Genomic DNA, 391 nt, shown 5'->3' on the forward strand with positions numbered 1-391 from the left:
TGCAGCTAGCTCTAAGTTCTCTGCTTTTTCTTTTCTGAAGCCTGTTTTCACACCTTCTGAAAGTCTTCTTACTTTTACCCACAACAGTTAAACCATCTAGTTAAACTTCTAAATGCTCAAGTATTTTCTTACAGACAGTTTTGAATACTGTGCTTTAGATTATCAGTATTGGTTGGTAGAACTGGAAATTTTTTATCTGGCTTCAGGATTGTCAAAGAAGGTATGTAGTCTCAGCTGAGAGACTGCAAGTTAAATTCAGGAACGGGAAAATCAGAAAACTGAATTTCTAAAGCTCTGCTAGAAACCTTTTGCTGATACTTGAGCATTGCAGATTACTGCGAAGTGATTAGAAGCTCTAGCAAAAAAATGGGGTGCATAGCCAATGGGTATT

The sequence above is a fragment of the Parus major genome, chromosome 4 (genome assembly GCF_001522545.3).
Source record: "Parus major isolate Abel chromosome 4, Parus_major1.1, whole genome shotgun sequence".
In the NCBI taxonomy this organism is placed as follows: Eukaryota; Metazoa; Chordata; class Aves; order Passeriformes; family Paridae; genus Parus; species Parus major.